The 23,327-nt window shown below is 41.1% G+C and overlaps 1 long non-coding RNA gene across 1 annotated transcript; it reads right to left on the reverse strand.

The window, feature by feature from the left end:
- Nucleotides 1-1,757: 1,757 nt before the first annotated feature.
- Nucleotides 1,758-21,011, reverse strand: LOC143418993 (uncharacterized). The gene is made up of 4 exons (XR_013098944.1): nt 20,896-21,011; nt 18,248-18,401; nt 9,008-9,153; nt 1,758-1,831 (listed from the first exon to the last, which is right to left on the reverse strand). It is a non-coding gene; the product is annotated as an uncharacterized LOC143418993 (long non-coding RNA).
- Nucleotides 21,012-23,327: the final 2,316 nt, after the last annotated feature.

A 23,327-nucleotide genomic window follows, 5' to 3' on the forward strand; every position in this document is an offset into this window, starting at 1 on the left:
AGCCTCCATTGTCTGGCTTCTTTTTTTTTTCCTTTTAAACTCAGGATGCCTTACAACAATTTACACACCATCTCCTTCCTCCTCTTTACATACAGCACATGATGTTTAAATTAAAGGGGTGGGCGGGGGTGAAGTGGGGAGCAGCGCGAAGGAGAGAAAGCGAAAAAAAAAAGTTTCCTGAACATAGTAGAAAATTATTTTCTCTGGACAGTTTTAAGAGTCGACATCCTGTGCTGGAGTTCTCTAATCATCACCAGCGCAATTTACAATCAGAACACACAGCGAGCCAGTTCAGACCAGCTCATCTGTTGACTTTGGCCCCAGCTGAGCTCTGCGTCCTGCACTGTGTATGTGTGTGTGTGTGTGTGTGTGTCTATTCGCTGTTTGCCATTTGAGACTTGGGTGACTCGGCACCGGGCCCTGACAAGGGTGGGGTGAAACTCTGTGGGGCTGAGGCGACCGCACGCATGCACATGTTCCCACTCTTTCATATACACATTTGCACGCTGTTTTTTTTTTTTTTTCTTTTTTGCACACAGGCGCACACACACCGTAAAATATCCGCTGTACAAACATGGAAATGCACTTGAGCACACATGCGTGCATAAGTAAGATTTGGGCATAATTGCGCACTTGATAAACACAGATATGCATGCCACCAGGAGACTATTGCGCCACGCACAAACTCAAACACAATTAAGACAGATGTATTACCACAAAAATTCACACACACGTAATTAGTTCTACGCATACAAGCAGAAAAAAAAAGAAAAACTCCCTCCCCATATCTACCCTAATCCAGCGTGGCCCCGGTCCACAGCGCACGGCCCCCTTACATGCATCTATGTGTATGTCTGTGCATGTGCGTGTCACATTCAGGATGCTCTCCCACCCACAGTTCCCTTGGCTGGCCTCCACCTAGCCCAGTGCGGTGCTGTTGCCTTGCCGCAGGGCTGAACACAGCTCACTGTGTGTCTGCCCCCTCAAAGCCCCAGACTGTCCCAACCAATGTGCTTCTGATTAGGTGGCTTAATTACAGCTGTAAAAACAATGTTGATATAAGCCTCAAAATTGCAGTGTGTCAGATACTATTAGCCAGCCTTGGACTCTAGCCATTGTTATCCAACTCCCCACCCTCTCACCCTCACCATTGCTCCCTCTTACTTGCTCTTCCAGTACTTTTTGTGTTTTTTTCCTTCTCCCTTTATCCTTTCTTTCATGTCACAAGTTGCAACACAGGCATATTCCAAGAGGCCAAACGACCCACAAATTAACAGCAGTGACGTCCATGGCTGACCTTGACCCAAGAAAGTAAGAGGAAGCTCTTTGGAATCAAACATGCTGTAAACACATGAAAATAAAAATAAAGAAAAAAGTGAAAGATTTTAGTCGATCAGGTGTGAATTGCATTTCATTTGTTTGAAATTGGCTTTTTGGCCTGGGATGGTTGGCCTTTTTAGTGGTCTGTGGTTGTTCAAAATAAGGGCTCTGGCTGCACAGCAGAGTAAGGGGATATTCTATTTGCAAATATTGCAAGGTGGTGAAGGCTTCCAGGGACTGGAGGTCAGACAGTCTGGAACAGGACACAGCTCTCTGTTGGGTTCTTTGTGTTTCAGTGACAGTGACTAAGGAGCGGGAGTGCGAGGTGTGCCAGAAGCCTGGTCCAGGGAAAACGTGGCAACAGCGTCGAGTAGAGGCAAGAAAGAAAAGCAAAGTAAAAACCTCAAGTATGCAAATCCTGGGTGGTCCCATCTTTGGAGAAAGTCCCCTTTTTTTCATCTGTCTCCATCACCGGGGCAGCTTCAGACTCCGCTCTCCTGAGAACCAGGTGCTGTGGATGAACGGTGGACATTCATCAGGCTCACTTACATTTACTTACAGCTAATCAGTACAGCTAAGACAACAGACACTGGAAAGACCAAAGGGAGAATTTGACAAAAAGTCAGCAGAGTGGATGAGGGACACGCTCAGAAAGAGTTTCCAAACCCCTCTGGCCTCCATGGTGGCCTGCATTACTCTTGTGGCCTGCTCTGCAGCTGGCACTTCAAGGTTTCCCAAATGTTTAATGCCAGGGCCCCAAATTCACATTGGTATGAAAAGCAAGGCAGACCAAAATGAAAGCCAGGAAGCAAACTCACTAGGCCAGTATTGATTCTTGTGGACCAGTCAGGGTGTGTCTCTCCACTTCCCAGCCTTGAAAGGCCGTCTTGTCACAAAAGGTGGAGGCAATACAGTATGTTGTCGTTTGAATAATTGATGACCGATTTCTAAGTAATCAGTGTCCTCACAAGACAATGCATTCTCTCTCTCCCTGGTGTGGAGAAAGAGCCCGGCCTGTTTTTGTCCCGGTGCCTTTAGAAGCAAAAGGTAAAAGCTTTAATGCACTGAAGCCACTGGAAGTGCTGCCTCTGAAGGACTCCCCCTGGAATCAACTGGGATGGTGTGTCTCATCTTATGAGGGGGCCTATCAGAGTGGCCTTCCAGTAAAAGGAGTTAGAGAGAAAGAGAGAGAGTGAGAGACAAAGTAGGAGAGGAAGACAGAATCATTGAGTGAGCTGCTGTGTTGAAGTAGGAAGACGTGCGCATGCATTTAGATGTGTGAGTGCATGATCATGTACATGTGCTGCATGATGTATTCTAAGTATAAAGTTTGTTTAGGTGGTGCGCATTAACGTTTTTGTGTTCATTTGCAAGAATGTTTTCATAAGTGCCCATGTGCGAGTGCGAGTGTGTGTGTCCTGGAATGCACAGCCCCTTCCTCTAAACAGGAAAGGAGTACGTTTAATAGCATCACCACCCTTTCCCCTAGAACAGGACGGTGGCCAGACCAGAAGAACGTTAACTGAGGGCCAGTCTGAACCTTGTACTGAAACCTTTTCACAGTAATCTTCCACACAACACCTCATTTCCTGAGATTACCGCTGAAGATGCCGTCTCCTGTACAATGTACCGGCAAGAGACATGAAACCATCCCTGTATATCCAGTTTCAGTGCTATGGCATGAAAATCGTTTAAATCCTACATTTAAGTGACTGAAAACAGTTCTGTTCTGCCGGCTTGGTGAAAGAGATTCATTTTTAAATACATTCTCATTTTTAATTTGACGCCAGAGATATGCTTGTAAGAAGTTGGGACCGAGGCGTGTTTACTGCTGTGTTGCATCACCTCTCCTTTTAATAACACTCTGTAAACGATGGCATAAAGTTGTTAAATAGTTGGGAGCCTAATTGATTATATTTTTGATTACATGACACATAAAATGCTCTCCGTAGTTGGCAGGTCTATAGCATAGTCGGGACAGTTTACCCATATGGAAAAGATATATATAAATCTTATAACGTTTTTGTCTGTCTTGTATGAAACTTGTATGAAAAGCATACAAGAGTGAAAACACATATAAGATCCCTTGAAAAATTATATAATGAAACTTGTATGTTTTGGATACTTACTAAAAAAATATATGAAAGTAATGAGAAAGTGGCCACTTTCATGAGTAAATCATATATGTTTTTACTATTTCTTTTCCATATGGGTAGAAAGCGCGGTCTACTTCAGACTCATTCCTTTTTTTTATTTGTCAGTTATTTGCCTTTAGGTTGCCTTTCAAAAGTCCTCTTCCTTCAGATAACATAATTAACCCTGTTTGACCTTTCCCTAATTTTAGAAAGATTAAATCACATTATATCAATTTCCTGGAGAAAAAAAATTAACCAACTCAACTAATTAACACATTGAACAGACAACATCACAATTTAACAGACAATCTGTAATCTGTCATCTGTAAAATTACTGCATGTATTTGATACTGTGTATAACACTGCGGACACATAATGTGAAAATGGTCAACTGTGCTAATAAATACAACAATTCAGTTTTATTTATACAATGCCAGTTCATAAGGCCTGAAGCCCCTTTATATTACAAGGGAAAAACTCTTTTTAGAGCAAAACCATCAATTACCAACCACTAGGCAACAGTGGGAATCAAGAACTCCCTTTTAACAGGAAGTCCCCTGAACCAGGTTAAGGGGCAGTCATTTGTCATGAGTGGTTCTGGGAGTGAGGTGAAAGAAGAGAGAAAAAGAGAACATTATTTTACAGACTAACATACTACAGAAATGTGCTGGTTCACGGGGTCACCTTGCAATGTCCAAGGTAATCATGTGTAATCATGTATATTCATAAAATAAAATAAAATATTTCAGTTTTCATGAAATATTTCATTTTTTTAAATGTTCCATTAAACAAAGAGTTCAGGTTATTGCATTCTCTTTTTATTAACATTTTACACAATGTCTCAACTTATTTGGAAAGGAAATGGAATAAAATGTATTTAGTAAAATAACATGGTAAGAGGACAACAAACAACAGAAGAAACACTTCTGGTAACTCTACTACTTAGAGAATGGGACAGAATTAGTGAGTTTATGTGTTGTTTTTTTAGAGAGCCATGTTGGGTCTGTTATAGTGGGACTCTAACCAGTCCGCTATGTGGTTTCCACACGGACACTTCTATTCACACTGACACACGCACACACACACGAAGTTCTGTTATCACCTCGTAAAGCAACCCCTGGGGTCACACAACATAGTGTCCTGAAATGACACTAAGAGTGAAAAAACACAGGGCTACACAAACGCTGCTATTACATGTTCAGTGTAATCACTGTATTTGTCTTCTTGCAAAGTTCCAGTGTAAGCTTACTTCAATAAATTCGTGAGACAGAGCTCACATCTACACCAGCGATGCATTCGCAGGGTGATAATTGAACCTTGGAACCTAAATGTGTGAAGAGCACCAGGTGTTAAAAAACTCGCAAGTAGAGTAAAACCTGAAATATACTCACGATAAAATGTTTCGTTTGGTTTTGCGTTTTGCTTTAAAAATTGTGCCAAGTATTTAATTCACTCTGATAGACTGGAAAAATGTCCAGGGTGTTTCCTGCCTCTCGTACAGTTTCAGCTGGAACAAGCTGCACCCCGACAAGGCTGATTTGGATACGCAGTTAGGAAAATGGATGGATTTTATTCAGAGAGACATTTTACATCTGAGAGCATTTTGTTTATTACTAAAAAAGAAAAAAAATCTGTTAATTGCTCAGCTGATTAACAGCAAATTGCCTTTTTTTTTTTTGCTTGTTTTTCTTTTCTTTTTTCCTTCTTTTTTTTCAGCAAGGCTAAAAACAAAACCTTTAATGGCATTTTTCTGGTAAACGGTCATTAGAAGGCCTTTAGCAAAAATGACAATCATTTGATGGTTCCAGCTTTGTTAAATCTTATTATCCAGTGAACAGCTGTAGATCAGTGTGAGAGAAATGAATTTGTCTTTTTTACTTGGCTGCTGAGTTCCTTTAAATGCATATTAAATTTCCCAAAATATAAAACTGGACTGTTTTGAGTTGCTTTAAACCTACAATTTATTTAACCATAATACAGGTTGCTTTAATAAAACATTAAAGGTGGGTTACAATAAAGCTGGCTGTGGTAAAGTAAACGCAGCTTACAGTAAGAAAACAAAAAACTCGGCTCTATTTCATCTGCTGAAATGTTTGTAAGAAAGCAGTAAGATCATTTCAATATCAAAGGCACGCGTTCGCTTAATTTGCATTAAACAGGGGGAGGGTGGAAGTGGATTCAGAGCTAAGAGGAGGTCCTTATCCCAATCAATCAAGACATGTTAGTTGTGCAAAATCACATAATTAAAAAATGCACAAATATCATAACTTCTCAAAAATATCCAATTATGATTTCTTTTTATCCCTGAGCACATGCCTCCCCTCTCTTCATTATGTTGTGACAGTAACGTGAAACATTATTTAATATTTAGTGATGAAACAGGCAAGAAACTCTCTGCTTTAACTTGTGCTACAGAAATAAAATTGAAGAGACAGAGAGACTCTGCCAGAAATATGCTGAAAGTGTCAATGCTGCTGCTTGAATATGGCAAAATTGCTTATTTTCAGATTCAGCCACATCAAGCAGTTTTTTTTTCCTGGCTGTTTGTGGAGGAGCTTGCATATTCATGGCCCGCCTGTTTTGAGAACCTGTCACTGAGCCTGTTATATAGCTCTCCCTGCTTTTCTGCTCAGGATGGCTTCAGAAGCAAAAACACTTCATCAGACTTAACACTGGCCGGCTGACACAGTCAGGCAGTAAAACTGAGAGCCAATGAAGTCTGGGCGAGCAAATGAACCGGACATAATACAACACTGACACAGAGGTCAACTTCTGCCGCTGCTTATATATCTGCACACTCATACACGTAGATAGAAAAGCACAATTGCACATCAGAACGAACCTCAGCCAATGCTATCAAATGCCCATACGCTCAAACAGACACGTACCATTACTTGCATCCTCCCACTACTCTCCTTTGGCTGGGTTAAATCCAGCAAAACCCCAGACTTCCAGCTGACCTGCCTCCCACCTCACGCTGCAGAAGAGCAAGCGCAGAAAAGAGGAGCTGGTAAGTGCCAGGATGCCCACTTCTCAGACAACAGCATCTATAGATTTATGACTTAAACTCGGCTAGTTATAAGGTCAATATGATATTGAAATGCATGGGAATAATTCCCTTTCTAGTTAGACAACTACCTTCATAAGTCTGAAGGATTAATAAAACAACCGAGCGAGTGTTTTGGCTGCTATGAAAGTATTCATTGACAGCATATCCCCCTGTGGCTCCGTGAAGCAGAATAGGTGTTCGATGGGAGATTAATCAGCTTGGCTAACTCTCAGGTCGGGAGCCCTTCATGCTGAAGCCGGCTACCGACAACCTTGTGTGCGAATATGTGTTTGCATTTCCGTGCACGCTGGTATATATATTTGCTTCCCACTTGAAAAACAGTATTGTGTAAGTAGTATGTGTTATCAATCCAGCTTCCTCCTCCCACACTATATGACTGCTGTGTTCCCCCTCCTTCCAACCCTTCCCTCTGCTGCACAGCCTCTGTACATAGAGAGCTCGGTACAGTCCCCGTGGAATCTCCTGTGTCAGTACATTACCTTATAAGTGGAGCTATTGACTGTGGGGACTCTTTGATACACATTCACATACAGTACAAACACAATTGATCTTCAACGTAGGATTGGAGGGGGGTCGGGCTGGGAAGTGAGGGTGCCGAAGAAAGATCTGCACACATATAACAGATCACACAGGCCTTCTTGTGGAATAAGAAGGCCTGTGTGTGTGTGTGTGTGTGTGTGTGTGTGTGTGTGTGTGTGTGTGTGTGCAGGAAGGAACAAAACGCTCTTTTGATAAGGATGTGACATGGAGCAATCTTTCCCTAGAGCCAGCCGCCGAGCACTGAATACTATCGCGCCACTGTAAAAGTGTAATATTATCCTATCTGTGCAGCCTCACATTGGGCATAATGTGACTGCCTGTATTAATTATACATTTCTTTTTGTTTTTGCATGCGGAGGATTTCCCCTCAGGGATGCTAAAATAATGACTCCATCTCATGACAACATTTGCAGCTCAATTAAAAAGTGTTTATGTCAATCTCCTCCTGTGTGGGCGCTGCCGGGTTCACAGTGTGCACGGCAGTAGGAGGCGGTTGTCATCCACTAGCCGCGGAGCGCCGGAGACTTGAGGTTGTCAAGACAATACACAAGGGTCAAACTTCAGCGAAGACTTTCTTCAAGGCAAAATAAATATTCCATCCAATCTCCTCACTTATTGGCAAAAGGGAATTATTTACTCGTTTCATGTTTTTTCACAGATAGGGGGGAAAACATACAAAAATCAGCGAGTGACTAATCGATCCCTGCTCCATTTATATTTAAAAATGGCTGAAGAAAGGAGCATTAGGTTCAAATAAATACTTTCTCTTAGATGTGGATGTGAGCTCAAACAGCAGTCAATGATATGTTTGAAATAAAAATAAATGAATTGGAGTGTTTTCTCTCTCAGCGAGAGAAGACCTCTAATGAGAGTGATCGTAGATGCCAAGACCAAATACTTCAAACAAAGGCAGCTTGTTCTTTCATACAACAAGGAAAAAAACAGTTTAAAGATATCCTCTTTAAAGAAAAACAAAACAAAGAGTGCGACAGAAAGAAAGATAGAATTATATTGTGTGGTTAAAAAAAGAAAAAACAAGGAGAAACGCAGAACCCTATTTGCTGTCTCTCCGGGAAACAGTCATAATTGCATTATTTGTAAGAGTAAAAGCAAAGGAATTTAGAAAATTACCAACAATAATTCCCAGTAATTATGGCTCCCCCCTTAGCACTGCTAACTCTGCAGCCTCGCACTGCTGCACGAAATGTGAGCTATATTCTAAATGCTTTAACTGTCCATATTCAGATGAGTTGTGAATATAAACAAGTGAGTGAGTGAAAAGTCCTTCTTGGTCTATTTAAACCCTCCCCCGCAGGCAACAGCATTTACAAGGAAACGGTTATCATTTAGTCTCTGTTGCGGATCAAAATGTCAAGCTCCACAGAGAATCTGAGCAGTGCTGTTAGGGCCAAAAGTGCAGTTTTAGAGCCCCAGGATCTGAGAGAAAAAAATGATTTGCAAATGCCCAAATATGTCTAATTGACCTGAAATATAGCCTGTGTGCAGGAACTGTTTGAAATCAATACGACGAGCGAAAAGAATATCCTTGAAGGAACATTTGAGAGGATCGTACCGCATGTCTTTCGGAGCAGCGGTGTGAAGTATGCAAGAATTATGAAAACAATCAAAAAGTCATGAAAGGTCATGTGAATTAAAATCACAGTGGTTGCAGCCAATTAAGAGAGTGTGAGGACCAGCTGTTTTTCACCTACCACGCCAGCATAATGGCAGGAGCTACTGTAGTTTATATGAATATTCTGTGGACGTGAAAACCATTTGTGAGTGGATTTACATGTAATGTATTCCCAGTGTATTTGTTTATTGTGTGTATTTAGTGGGGTAAATCAATAGGCAGTATTCCCAGCCTTGATTGGATTCACAATTAGCTCAAGTGAGAGATTCCCTAAAGGTGGGCATATTAGATTCAGCACAGCCAACCAACCTGATTGTCTTTGCCTCACGTCAGCTGCTGCCCCACCACAACATGCTTTCTGCTGTCCAGGTGCCTTGTGGGTAACAGCGAGTGCACGGAGGAACTTTCCTCCTATGTGGCGGGCAGGCAGTGACAGCTCCGAGATGCTCTTTGACCTGAGAGGAAGGGAAAACAACATCAATGGTAATTCCCCTTCAAACACATTAACTGGGATGAACTGGGTCCCACTGAGCCTCTCTGAGTGGACTCGCATTGATCGCAGAAATCCATGAATAAATTTAGCACTAATTGATTTTTTTTTCTCCTCCTCAGAAAATAAATATCTAATTCTAATGTAGGGGCAGTGAATGAAGAAGACTGTGCAACAACCCTACATTTCAAAAACAAAACAAAAACTGAACAAAATTAATTTTGAGAACTCACTTAATAAGCCACAAAAATATTCAGAGCCATCGCATCCCGTCTGAGCCGGGGATCCTGTGGTTTCCAGTCCAGTCACAAAGTTGATGCATTTTACGAATTGCTAAAAGTCAATACAATTTCAAAAAATAAATAAATGAAAATACACCTTGAGGTCAGTTAATAAACAAACAAAAATATTTCATTGTTTTAGGAGTGCCAAAGCAACAAGCCCAGAAGTTAAGCCATTAGGTCCTGTGGATTTCAGCTACCTTTTAATTGCTTTCAGTGGGGATTGGAGTTGTACTTGGATGGGAAACGGTGTCACAAACACATTTACAAAAGCTGAATTTTATCACCCTGCCAATTGGAAGAGTGATACCGTCAAATATCAGAAAGAAAAATGAACAAAATAAGGGTCCAAGCAATAAGTGTAAATGCAACTGAGCCAAAAACGAAAACAATGTGCAAAGATTTCGTCCTTTACAATGGAAACACATCGGAGCACATGGTATGCCGTGGATCCTAAACTTCAGGCTCTTTTTTTAAGACCACTGTACTTTATTGAATACGCTTTTCTCTTTCATTTTCATATTTATGACTACATCTGAAAGCACTGGTCAGTGAAATATAATAACATTGTGGATAAAACTAGAAGCATGTGCTTTTATTCTATGCCGTGATTACATTTTCAAATCCGACTTTGCGCAACACTGTTTGGACGGCAACAGTATATAATAATAATAATTAAATACATCACTTTGTGTATAATATCTGTAGCAGATATCATTGTATATTTCAAGCTGTCAACTGATATAGTCCTGGTGCTTAGTCTTGAGAGATGTTGGAGGAGATCTTGAGTTGCAAAGTTGTAGATTCAGGTATCATACTGCCACCTACTGGTTACTACTTTTCCAAGACGTTCAGTCAGTATGACTGCACTCAAATGAGCTACAACATGACTGAAATTATTCCATCGTTACAGGAAGGACAACTTCCACTTCAACGATACCTCTGATAATAAACGTTCATTTTCACTTTATTTCCAAATGTTGATAATATAAGATGTGTGAATTAACTAAGTTATGAAACATCTAATAGGTGTCCCGACCAAACATTGTGTCGTGAGCATGTGAGATGTGATTAGGGTAGCCTTGAGACTCTCTTTACCAACAAACAATTGCTCAGTTGTGCAAAGAAAAGCAGCGAGGACAGAGGGGGGAAAAAAAAAGAGTTTCTGAAATGTTCTTCTTTGTTTGATGGATGAGTTGCTCACATAAAGGCTGGGCATTACCTCTGCAAATAAACCAGACTTGACATTGCCCTGTGCTGGAACATCTGGGACGCCCCAGAGACAGGATCAAAGGCCTTGTGAGTCCTTGGACTCTATCTGTGCCAAACATGCACAGCGAGCTCATGAACAGCTATCCAGTGCATTTCAGTCATCATCATCTGTACTGGCTGTTTGTTAGTCATCAGCAATTTCTGTCCAGTATTTTAGATCATATTCCTCGGGGTTTTTTTCTTCTTCTTCTTTTCATCATGGTAACAGTGGCGGGGCAGGGGGGGAGGTGGACAGCTGGGAGTGGAGCAGCTGGACAGCATGGTAAATCAATTCATGAGCTTATTAACCTACACTAAAATTATATACTAGGCTAACTGGAAACATGAATGTTGATGTTGAAAATTAAGTGCTAGACTGATTGATCTCTCTAGTACTTTTCCAACTGACAAGTTACTCTGAACCCAGCTCTCATCTGCACAATAGTATGGGAGCTGTTCTACAACACAATCTGCATTACTTTGTCTTTGTTTGGAGAGAGCCAGCCAACTGCATAACCTTAATTAGTCAAGCTGTATTCATTCAAGTGATTACAACGCCCCGCACTGCAGTGAAGAGAAGCATCTGTCACTTAGACTCAAATGATTTCTCAATCTTTCCATTCAGTGGAATAAATTTAACGCGGGCCCAGAGTCTAACGTGGCTTTTCTTTAAGCAGACTAAGAATGAATACTGAATACATCCCTGAATACTGAATATAGATTTTATGCCAGTCCAGTGTAGGGGTGCAACTAAACAAAATGTTTGCAAAATAGTGAAAAGCATCTGTAACAAGTGCAGGTGGAAAAACAGAAAACAACCAACGAAAAACAAACAAACAACAGTTTAAGGAAGCTTGGACATTTCGTTTTTTGTTTGTTTGCTGAATTATTTTCTGCTGGCAGGCCTGTCAGTTAATCATGAACCAAACCTGTTCACTCTATTCTGATTTATTCAGAATGCAAAAATGAAACATTTACCGCGATGTGTGCTTTAAAACGTGCATTCGTCACATCCATCACAGTTTTAGAGTGGTCTTCCTATTATCGCACAGTCTTTACCTTGCAATGTAAAGCGCCTTAATGTGACTGTTGCTGTAAACTGGTTCTATATCAATAGAGTCCTATTGAATACAACTAAGTGTTAGTTCTGCTTTGCTAAAAAGGACAAAATTATGTTTTTTTTGTTGTTGTTTTTTTTATCTGGGATGGCTTTTTTCCCAGATTCTTGAGTTTCATTGTGTTTGCCATTTCTTAATCTCCTCAAGGCTACGCATCTGCTGCACTTCGGCATGCACAACTGGGCAGAGAAGCAGGATGTCACTTTTGTGAACTAACTGCTTGGAGAGGAGGGAAAAATGACGCAAACACCAGAAAAGCGATTTGGGCAGTGAAGCCGGGGCCTAAGCGAGGGGTAGGTTGCGGGGATCGCCCACACCTCGGCAGATGTGCCTCGGTGTCACTCCACATCCGCGGCCAAATGAATCACCCGACAGATGTTTAACGTCAAGGCCAGGCTGCCACGCCAGCCAAACACACACGTGAGCACACACACATAGACATGCAAACAAACACAATTTATTACAAGGAGGAGCAGCTCCACAAGGGGTCAGACTCACTAAGGCATAGATGTTTCACCTTCATGCGACTTTGAATAGAAATAAAATTCACTCAAACGACAGATATTTTCGAGAAAAAAACCCCCACTGTGCACTAAGTATACACAACACACTGACTGAAATGTAGCTGCTGCTCAAACTTGCTGAGTCTCTTGAAATGTTTCTCTGGCATAATGTATTTTCAGACACTCTTTTTGATCTCTGGCTTGTACCATCTGAAAGCAACCCGTCAATATTGAAGGATAGAGTGTTTTAGATAACTCCGATCCAGCAACCTCCCTGATTCTCTCGCTCGCTCTCGTTTTTTCTTTTTCTTCCAGCAGCGGGGAGGGCAGATTCCATGGCAGCGTGAAGATATTTTGTCAAAATCCATTTCCAGTCAAAGCAAATCAGCCTTCTTAACACATGCATTTTTATCACCTCTTTGTTTTATTTGAAGCGGGGATGACAAGACGCAACACCGCTCCAATAAAGTGCCAGCGCTATAAAACAGATGCTCCCAACCTTTGCCACGTCGCCATTGCTGCGTAACAGATTTCCACATGTTAGAGTCGATTTTAAAAAAAAAAGGAGAGAGAGAGAGAAGACTTACGGTTAAGAAAAACTTTTAAATTCACCTAATTGAATTTTAGTTGCAACCTCTGAAACAGAGCCCGTTATTTAAGGTGAATCACCGCTCGCACCAATCACCTTGTGTGCCATTTAGATGTTCTTTTTTTGTGTGTGTCTTTTAAAGTGTGCCGTGGTACTAAGGACACGAACGCGTTAAAGAAGAGCAGCTAAAGGTAAGGAGCTTTTAAGAAAGAGCTGCTGGATCTTTGAGAACATTCTTGAGGCCCTTTTCCCTCTTTTGGAGAAACCCAGGCAGATAAAAGGAAACACTCGGGTGGATTAAAGTGTTCAGAATGTATCAGCATCAAACCACTAGAGTTTTTGCCCTCTACATTTTTCAAACACAGTCAATAGATCTAAATATTTTACTGTGCCCCGGCCGATTTATTGTTTGATGTTTAAAAACTTGTGTGGAATGAAAGAAAAATTCATTAAAGAAGGCCCCAGAACGAGGCCCTACGATCAGCTTTGAAAGTCGAGTTTAACTGGGATATTGATCATTCTCTTTCTTCTGTGACAAAGGCCACCAGGGACGCTGGAGGTGTCGGTGGATGAAGGCTCACTGCCAATAACACCAGACGTGTCTGTGTACACTGTAGGTGAGGCTGGGAATAACACCACTGACACTGAAGAATTCAATAACTCAAAAATGACCAAACAAACACCACAGTCTTGATTTCTCGCCGGCCAAAAAGATTCAGTGTGTACTCTGGTTGCGATGCACCAATGTTTACTTCTTGGGTTTTTGAAACGCATGTGTGAATTTAATTACGTGGCCCTGTGGGGCTGACGGCAGGAGAAATCTAGTGCTTCTCTGTTTATTTATATAAAAATGATGTAGGTGTACGTGATTGCAGTGCTTAATTAAAAAGTGTCCTGTCGTGGAATAAAAGGAAATTTCCCTTTAATGGCTAAAAATGTTCAGCTTAAAGTGAAACTGATTCGACTTTGCAGTTGATTTCCCTCGTTAGTCTCACAGTCGTTGTAAGTCTGGGTGTAAACTTTAAAACATTCAAGCCAGCTATACTGCAGGGCACTAAATGGGACTTAAAAATGCTCTGCATATCTGGCGGGGCTGTCGCACATTGGGGCAACAAGAAAAAAAACTAAATTACAGAGGTTTCTTTTTTCTTCTTAATTTGAAGATATTCAGCACAACAAAAGTAAAACTCAATCAACCTCTGTTACTTAAGATTAGCCACAAAGAAACACCTAAACTTCTGGCAACTTCCTTGACTAACAGCAGCAAAATTAATGAAATCTTTGGGATATACAAAGCAGTTTTTTCCTTGAGTTACAAAACATCAGACAAGCAGGACTTGACAACTGCCAGTGCTAGTTGTCAAGTTTAGCACTGGCTACACCAAGGACATAACGACCGAGACTGTCCACGCCGGGGCTCGAACCGGCAACCTTTCGATTACAAGGCGAACTCCCAACTCTTGAGCCACGACATTAGGGGACAACAATCTAAATAATTTCAAATGCTTTGGGGCATATTTGTTTAGTTTGATAAGGACACGATAAAGGACCAGTAAAATGTATCCAGTAATCTCATGTGTGTCTCAAAGATCAGGCAAATGGCAGCGTATTGTACACAAGTTTTGCGCGCATAATGCCAACACAAAATTAATGGTCAAACAGTTGTGATAAAGTGGTGCAACTGCATTTGTGTTTCTTTAATAATATATTGGTCTTCAGCCACCAAACAAACATGCTTTTATTTATCGTATTTATTGCTGGTTTATTGGTACTTCTGTTACACAGGGCTTTGCATGAAAAAAAAACACTCTCCTTCTTTTGCATGGAACTGATTCTTTGGTAAAACAAACAAACAAAAAAACAAAAAACACAAACAACTAAATCATCTCTTCTCCTTCCAAGCATACTTTCCCGATTCTTCTCTCATTTTCTGCTCTAACCAGAAAGATCTCAGGTCCTTTTTTTGCTGACGATCAGCACTTGGAGTCTCTGCTCTCTTTTACTCCAGCTGATTTTCAAGAAACCAGCTGGACTAAATAAATACACAGGCAAGAGGTAAAAATAGATATCTATGTTCAAAATAAAGGCAGGAGGGCTAGTCAGCAGAGCAGCTCAGTCATCAGCAGATTTAAACTGTTCACAGGATGCTCGTTTCTCCCATGAAATTTGAGACATATCGGTGTGTGTAACATGTTCGTCCCCCCAAAAATGAGGTGTACAATAAGTGTTTACCTACAGGGAGCTAGAATGTAATAATCTTTTCTACCACACCGCAGCTGTTGTGCATGCAACACAGGCAACTTTTGGGGTGATCATGGCTCAAGAGTTGGCAGTTCGTCTTGTAATCGGAAGGTTGCCGGTTCGACAGTCTTGGTCGTTGTGTCCTTGGGCAAGACACTTCACCTACTGCCTACTGGTGGTGGCCAGATGGCGCGATATGGCAGCCTCACTTCTGTCAGTCTGCTCCAGGACAGCTGTGGCTACAACTGTAGCTGCCTCCACCAGTGTATGAATGTGAGAGTGAATGAATAGTGGAATTGTAAAGCGCTTTGAGGGTCTTGAAAAGTGCTATATAAATGCAATCTATTATTATTAACTTTCGCCTTTGAGAAAAACATTTGCAGCAGAGCTGCAGTTTACGAACCACTCAACACTGATTTTTGGGTAACAAACAGATTTTCAGTTTGTCTTTTTTTCTGCTGAGGAGACGACGCTGCCTGCACTGTTGCTTGACTGAAATCTGTCAAGAAGCCTTGGTTTGTAAAATTAGGGGCTTGCTTCCATGGCTACAAGTCCTCATCGTTGTTTAAGTTAATCTTAAGAAGCAGTGCATTTGTCACTTTATTGCCATGTTGGCCAAATTTTCTAGATACTCTGCAACATTTTTAACCTATAAACCAGATATTCAATGCACACAGTCCTATATTTGACTTTTATCAGAGGCAAACACCACAAGCTGGCATTCACTTTGAAGCCAGTGATAATCAGGAGGGACAGGAGTGACCCTCGTTTGAAAAGGCACACAGGACACAGTAGGAGGGAAGGTGTGATGTTCTCTCTTTTTATTGACTGACGCAGTTGATGAGGGCCCATCATGCACTTTGGCAGGAGGGCAGGCAAGTGTACGGAGGTGGCGCCCACCAGGGTGCGTGGAGGGGACGACGTGGCCGCCCTTCATAGATATTCCATGCGTGGCTTTACCCTCAGCTGCACTGTCAAGGTCTGTGTGCCCCTCTGAGGGGGCAGAGACAGGGTCATGGATGACACCCGCCTCTATGCCAGACGTGACAGCACAGCTGGGCCGCTTAATGACAGAGGCGCCTGGCCCAGCACACACCTGTCCATCCTAGGCAGGGCAGGCGACCTCATGGGGAGAAAAAAGAGCCGCTGCCACGTTCAATGGACAGATGTTCTGGAGAGAAGACAGCAGAGACAGCGGTACTACAGGGACCTCTCTGTTTCTCTCCCCTCACCAGTAATTGAAAATCATGTAAAAGGTCAATTCTGTGATACTGCCTGTCCCTCTCTGCAAGTCATTCCTTTAAGCCAGAACATGACAAAAACAACACTGACTAGATGACAGCTTTCGCCTCAATTACCGCCTATGTTAGCCACGTCCATGTAATGACAATAACTGTAAACACTCCCGGCGAATAAATCTGCATGCAAAAAGAGGTACCGGCCATCTGTTAGAGGCCATGGACTGGGGTCCCTGAGAGGAACCTAATGATTGGGTACACAACACAGACACTGTTATGACATGTGGACTTCAAACGAATGGAGTATGTAAAGGGGGAGGAGGGAAGAAAAGACACCATTTCCAAACTATCAACTTTACTAACGAAGTCCACTGTGGCACAAGAGGTCAGTTCCTCTACTGAATACTGACAGAGTGACCCAGTCTGTGAGTTTCAGGCTGATGAGAAGAGGCAAGGTTCTAACCTCCACAGAATTGCTCTGTGTTTGTGGTTGCCTTAAACAGAACCAGCTACAGAACTGTCACACACCATCAGCCTCGCTGGAATCCAGTAGAGACTTGCAGACCTTCATGGACAGAGAAGCAATCAAAATAGACAACAAGGATTCATCAAGTAACATTAAACAGGAAGTGGAATAACACTGGCCACTTTTGCATTACATTCGGTTGTTGACTTTAAGGCACCAGAATCTTGGCAACGTGTTCAAGTTGTTGTTTATTTGTTTTGTTTTGTTTTTTGACCCAGATTAATGTGAGTTTTATGGGAGCTGGAAGGTGTGAAAATAGAGTTTGGATGCTCAGAGTGTGAAATACAATATTTAAAGACGAGGAATCTGGCAGTTCATCTCACTGCATATTTATTTCATTGAGTTAAAAGCCTTGGAAAAAAAAGTTGTTCGTTGTAATGAGGAACACATTAGGGCTCACCCACAAACATGTGGTTTTCGGGGGGAGAACGCTTTACAATTTTAACAAAAACAAGTGCTGTAACTTGAGCACCAGTGCAAACAGGAAGGAAACAATATATTCCATAAACTCCCCCAAATGAGAATGTTATCAATAACACTTGTGTCTGCAGGAAAAAACAAAACGAAGCTCTTCAACAAGGATGTTTCTGTTTGGCTGACCGTAGCCCTTTGCCAATAACAATGTTACCCGCAATCACGATCCAAACCACACAGCCTTGGCACGGCTCGATGTCACAAATTGTGTTTTGATTCTGACCAAATGCAACAGCTTCCTGTCTGGTCCTGTTTTCTCTTTCTGTCTGTTTTATTATCTTGAACCAGTTGCAAACTGAAGGACATTTAGTAACCACCGCGCTGCCAAAAAAATTGGAGATACACATATCTGCATCAAGGGAACAATGACTGCAATGCGAGAGCTTCAAAGAAACCAACACCAGCCGTGCTCATTAAACCTAATAAAAATCCATCAGACTTTTTTTCTTCAAATTGCCTCTCATATCTAAAAACAACAACAACAAAAAAAACCCCCAAAAATTTGAATTAAGAGTGAGATTGTTTGTGTGTCTGTGCCACTTGTATGAGAGTGTTACTTTGCAGCTGCACGCGTGCAGCACACCAGAATGCACATTTCAAAGGCAAGACAGCTCCTGGGCTTGCTGAACTTTTGCTTGTTATCAGGAGCTGAGAGTGAAAAGGAGAGAATTGATCTTTTGTCTACTGGAGGTGCACTCCCTTGGGCTGGGCCGCTCGCTTGCTCACTCGCTTGGCTGCCATGCAGTGGGCTCTCTTCCTCACCCCCACCCCTCTCCAACCACCGCCACGCTGCATATCCCCCCCGAACCACCACCACAACCACCCCTCATTCACTCACTCTCTCTCTCTTTCTCTGTCTCTGCGTGGCGGCTGCCTCTGCTCCAGCTGACACTTGTCCTGCCGTTACTGGGAGAGATGTGCGCTGAGCTGCTGACACCAGGATTGATCTTCCTCCTTTTCCCCATAAGCTCCATATCAAGCTCCTGGAGACTCTGGAGGAGACAAAGAATGGGCGGGAGGGTAGGGATAAGGGGTTAGGGAGGCAGCCAGAGTGAAATGAAGAGAAGGGAGAAAATTCTCCAACTCAAAACAGTCCTTCAAACTAACAATGTTTGGTTCAGCAAAGGAATAGAGAACACAAAGTTGACAGTTTTATTGGCGGCTGAAGAGAGAAGTTCACTCGTTTTGCTAAATTGTTGCCCAGCGCAACAGCCGCAGTAAAACAACTGGATTTTCTAACGCTACAAACACACAGGCTATTCTTCATGAACAAGTCTCAAATGAATTGCTCGAGTAAAACAGATGCAGTATTTAAAAATAAATGAGTTAGATAATTTAAACAACAGACCGTAAAAGTTACTTGATTAGAATAACTGTAAGAGAAGAGCTCAGCGGTGTGTGAAGGGCAAATGTCTGTCTGGGTCAAACCAGGCGCTTACTGTACGCACAAGATGATTTTAGGGTCACACCAACACAAATAAAGGGCCGTGCAAGTTTAACCCAATAGCGAAAGTGTGACGAGAGCCTGCCTACTTTAACTTTATAACAACTGCACTGTGTTAAATCCGCTTCAGGCAGATTATTTTTATTATTGTAATGAACAAGTATTTTTAAGTCGTGGATTTAGATTGTTTACTCTCTTTTGCAATGAGAGCGGTTGGAGCGAGGCTCGGCAGGAGTGGTGGCAGAAAAAAAAAAGTCCTGAAGTGTTTAACTCAAATTTAAATTGTTTAGTCTTCAGTGAAGCATGATTCATAATCATATTATGGCAATAACAGCATTAAACAGCATTAGTCACAGTCAGGTCAACAGGCAACAGTGGAAGAAGACAGGAAAATGAAATGCAGAACAAATGTTTATATTTTGCTGCTGTTCCGAAGAGGTTACGGCAATGCAAAAATGTTAGGGTCTCAGCATCGTGGCATTTACCAGACCATGACACAATGTGGAGGCCATGTTGTTAACATATAGCGGTTGATAGTATAAGAAATATTAAAAACAAAGTAACAAACAAAGAAGTTGCAAATTTTGTAATAAACTTTCTGTATTTCTATAGTTTATAGAAATTCTCCAGAGGAAACATTTTACAATACAATCCTCATCAAGTCCAGCACGTTGCTAAGTAACCACAGATTTAAACAGTTTTAGTAATTAATGCTGTTGACAGTGACTATATTTCATATAAAATGCCTAGATGAATATAGTGTTACATATATATATCATATACACATTAGGTCACCCTCACCAACAACACTGAGGTAAGTTGGGGCATTTAAACGATGCTCAGTTTGTACTAAGTGTGCCTAGAAAATACACCATTACACCAATAAATGCCAGAACGGATCCATGCTCATGTTGTTTATGCCAAATTAACAGTCCAATTTTCGTGAGAACAAAAGTTTTTTAGTGGCATTCAGTGGGGTCTTCTGCTGTTATAGCCGTCTGCTTAGAGGGTTGACATGTTTTGCATTGAGACACCTCGTTACCTTGTTTGTAACAAGACGTTATTAAAGTTGCTGTTGTCTTCCTGTCAACTTGCTTTAAGCAGTTTGCCCATTGTCCTCAGACCTCTGACATCAAAAAGACATTTTCACCCAGGGAATTGCCACTCACTGGATATTTTCTCTTTTTCTGACTCTTATCTGTAAACCCTAGAGATTATGTAGGAAAATCCCAGTGGAACAGTAGTTTCTGAAATACTCAGACCAGGCCGTCTGGCAAAAACAACCACCCCACGTTTAAAGTAACTTAAATCACCTTTCTTCCTTAATCTGTTGCTTGGTTTGAACAGGTTGTGTTATCATGGCTACATGCGCTGAGTTACTGCCATGTGAGTGTCTGGTTAAATATCTGTGCCAACAACCAACAGGTCTAACTTAATGCAGTGGCTGGTGAGTGTATATAATATTTAAGGGGTAAATTAAGTTTTATATGTGCATTAGAGGTCATAGGTACCTGTTTATCAACCAACTGCTATTTTTCTTTTTCACAAAAGTGATGAAATTTGTTTATTTTAGATGTGTCAAGCCCATCAGCTACATCTAAGCTGGATCTATGGGCCAGATCCTACACTCACAATAGGCTACACACAAATGCAATCATTTTATTGTCATTCAATTTAAGATTTCATTGGTTCTGCCTCTTTTGTCTAATAAATAATCATATAAATGTGGGTATTATAAGGCATGCCATTCTTCACAGTGAAATTAATTGATAAAAGTTTTGACCCCATTTTAAGTGGAATTTTTAAACACACCAGCTGCTTCTAAAACGCACTCAGATGTGGAGTTTTCCTTCAATTACAGCTAAACATAACCTAAATTACCTGCTTATTTCGTACTAACAGCCCACAGATACTTTGATTTTCACATGCAGATAATGTTAGCTTAGAACAAAAGTATGTTAAACTTTAGAGGAAAACGTTTTGGATAAAAATACAGTTTTTGAAAAACTAAAGCACTTTTGCTAGCTAGTAACAACATTTACCTGCAGACAATTCACTTTCACTTGTTCTCACAGCAGTTAGAGGAACCCTGCATAAACTGGTTTGCTTTCTGTTCATCGCTAATTTGAGAGAAAATCAAGGTCTCTCAAACTTCATCAAATTTACGTCATTGTCAAAAAGGTGAGAAGGTTACTTTGTCTAGCTGCACCTCTCCAGACCTACATATTGAGGCTCCACCCCATAAAACGTCATCTATGATACAGACCTAGAACTAGCAACCTAGCGCTGATGCAAGCCATGGTAATCTAACCTAATGGCTGATAAACCAGTTTGATGTGCAAAGGTAACATGGCAACATATGGTTTGCAACTGAAACTTTAGATCGTGGGATAGCTTTGGTCACTTTTCTTTAATAGTGTTCATGATACCAGTGGCATGTTCGTGTTTGTTTCTGAGAAAAAAACAACAAAGGCGATAGGAAGTCACATGACATCAACAAAATCTTCCTGAGAAAGAAGTTGATGAAAAGCTTAAAGAAGACTTAACTTTAATCCTTCATGGAAACTGAATCAAAGAGGAAACAATAATTTTATATTCTGTTGCCATTACCTATAATTATAATTATGATTAGATATATAATTACATTATTATTATTAGTAGTAGTAGTTGTTGTTGTATTATCCCTTCCATATGGTTACACATTAGCCAAAACTACATGTGGTACCCAAGTAGATTAAACTGAAAGCATGAAGTAAACAAATACCAATATTAGTTCAGCTCAGTTGTTACCTTAAAGACAAAAAAATGCTATAACATGAATACAAGTTGCACTTAGTTTCCGAAATTTTGATTTATCAATTATTAATAATTCATAAATAAAAGTTATAGCTTCTGTGTATATGCTCCAGAAACAATTCCACTACCTTATATTACCAAAAGAAGAGCTACAGATGTTTCGTGATACAAGAGGAGAGCCTCCTACAAACAGCTGGAAGCAGCAAACAGCATTAGGACATCAAACTGCTTGTCATGCAAGCAGTTTGATGTCCTTAGTAAAACAATTCAACTTCTGTAGACCACGAACAGTAAACAATTTCTTCAAATAATAATTACACTAATTCCTGTCAGACATCATCAATAATTCATTAAAATTAGGTCTGTTTGTGCACCTTAGACATGAGGTACAGTCTTAATAGGTCCCTAACCTTTCTATCTCAACACACCTGTCTCGGAAGTTTGATGGCAGATTTAAAGTGGGTGCTGCTGTGTGCTGTAAGAGACCTCTACAAAAGCTGAGCGCCTGTGTATTTCACACCATGGATTCTGGGAGATTCTGGTCTGTTTGACTGCTCTCTCTCTCTCTCTCTTGCCTGTTATAAAACATGTAACTAATAAATTGAGGGAATTAATTTATATTCTGTGTGCACAAAATGATGATTTGTCTCCTCAAAGGAATAAACATGGCCTCAAAACTGGAGATGTCTGAACGCTGCAGCCTTCACTAATCAGCGCCAGAAATTCATATTCTATTAATCTACAACAACAGTTGACTTTTGTTTGTGAAATGTTACAACCCCACCGCCTCAGTGACCTCAGTGGCTTCCCTCTTTGTAAACAAGCAGAAAGGAAGACAGCAGTGGAAACCAGATCTGCAGCACGGAGTGAATTCATGTAGACTATTACCATTCAACAACATGTAAGCACATTCATCAACCACCGCGCTGCTGCTAGTACTGCTAACATTAGCTGCACTTGGCAAGCCAGTCATGTGACATTGTGTGCGTGCAGTGTTGTGCAGTGTTCAGCAACATTTGAAATACATGATTAGTGAAGGAGGCGATTAACTGTTTGCCCTGAACAATCAAAAACATTTAGAATCACCTGCTAGATTGGGCTCTCTTTGAAATGTGGGTCTCATTTTCTCCCATTTCAATTAGCTGCCAGGACCATCCACACTCCAAATATCTCTCCTCTATGCCTGCCGACAAACTCCTTAAATTTTTCGCAGCTTGACCTTCCTCCAAATTTCTCTGATATCCGTTGAGGGACAAACAAAGCAACCAAGCTACCAACAACAACACCCTTGGCAGGAGTAACATTTGCAATATCTACAAATGAAAGGTCTGAAAAATGAATTTGGACTCATTGTTAGAGTGAAATTAAAATCTGTACAGTCTTAAATAATGTTATCAAACATAAAAGACTTTAATCAAATGCAGCGTGCAGTCATACAGTTAAAAGATGTATTCTCAGTTGCTCTTGAAGTCCAGTGTTGTGATTTTGAGTCCAGGCATTTGATTGGGGATTTGACTGGGGATTTTTACAGTTATTACTGCGTGTTATTGGCATCATGAGGAGAGGAGACCTGGGAGTTAGGGTTCGGTGGGGTGGGTGGTTGCTGGCTGGGGTGGGGGTGGATGGGGTCGGTCTAGCAGCAAACATGATAATTTGCAGGTTAGCCAATTTCAAGAGG

Source organism: Maylandia zebra, linkage group LG6, assembly GCF_041146795.1.
Source record: "Maylandia zebra isolate NMK-2024a linkage group LG6, Mzebra_GT3a, whole genome shotgun sequence".
In the NCBI taxonomy this organism is placed as follows: Eukaryota; Metazoa; Chordata; class Actinopteri; order Cichliformes; family Cichlidae; genus Maylandia; species Maylandia zebra.